This window comes from Belonocnema kinseyi, chromosome 10 (assembly GCF_010883055.1).
Source record: "Belonocnema kinseyi isolate 2016_QV_RU_SX_M_011 chromosome 10, B_treatae_v1, whole genome shotgun sequence".
NCBI lineage: Eukaryota > Metazoa > Arthropoda > Insecta > Hymenoptera > Cynipidae > Belonocnema > Belonocnema kinseyi.
Window position 1 is genome coordinate 55,966,302 of NC_046666.1, and position 1,249 is coordinate 55,967,550.

Below are 1,249 nucleotides of genomic sequence, written 5' to 3' on the forward strand. Positions count from 1 at the left end.
ATATGCTGCCTGATGGTCAGCAGCTTTCACTTGTTAAGTGTGTGATAACGGGTCCGGAGTTCGCGCGCGAACTTTCGAACCTTGGCGGTAAAATTTCTGCCATATGTGATGTAGTCATTCACACATTGAATGCGGGACGCGTACTCTCTTGCCCAGCCTATCTTTATGGCAAGTTGATGCATTCGTCTTTTGGTCTTATGATCAGCCGTTGGTTTTGTTTTACGGTTCGCATCGGCCAAAGCTCTCGCTGCATTATACACACAATAATTGATAGCCCAGAGATCGGATTCACCGGAAAAATGTCCACTAAGCTCGTCATCCATTTCAGCCAGATATTTAGGCTTGAGAGAAACCTTGGTGTTCATGTTTCTCCGGATCGTAAAGCATCGCACTTCATCTATTGGATGCCTGCCCGCGGTTGGTCTTAGTGTCGCCTCTCTTTCTTTGTTGCCGGCTTGTTCTAGCTGTAGTAGAGTAGGCGTTCCGCTTACATAGCCCCTTTTACGGAGTAGTTCAGCATGGTAGCAGTCTAGCAAGTCGTGATTCAGTCGCTCCGTCCACCCAAAGGTCACGAGTTCCCGCCGATCCATCGCATTGAATCCATTTTCATTGGCTCCCCCAGCTCTAGATTGGTCGGCATTGTTGGCCGACCCATTGTCGGGAGCCCTGCGCGTTCTGTTGTTTTGAACCACACTTACTACACTATGTTTGGTGTTGTCATTGTTGTTTCCACGAGAAGCTAGGGAAAGGGGTTCGTCCGTCCTTGTAGAGCCCCGCATGCGAGGATAAGGCTGCTAACTCTGAGAGGTCGCCTGGTATCCCAGAGTCATCGTTCTTGACACCTCACCCAGGTGCCATTCAGCTTTCGGCACGGTTTTCACCCCTCCGCTTGGGGGTTAATTCCTCGTGACCACCCCTGGACAATTGTCCGCGACTGCCTATTTATTTTTGTAACCATATTCAGCAGAAACCCTTGGTACAGGGACCCTCTATCCGCAACCCGAGGACGCGTTCGGTGGCTTTGTCATAGACCCTTCGGTTTGATTCTAGAGGAATCAAAACCATTATATATAATTATATATATTATATTTTATATATAATCAAAATCATTATATTATATTTATTACATCAAATATAATAGATAAATCTAATACTATCCGATAATATCTCAAATAACTTAAATTGCAATACAGAAATTGATAATCGTCTCTTTGGACAAGATTTTAAATGCACCTATATGCGCCACTTT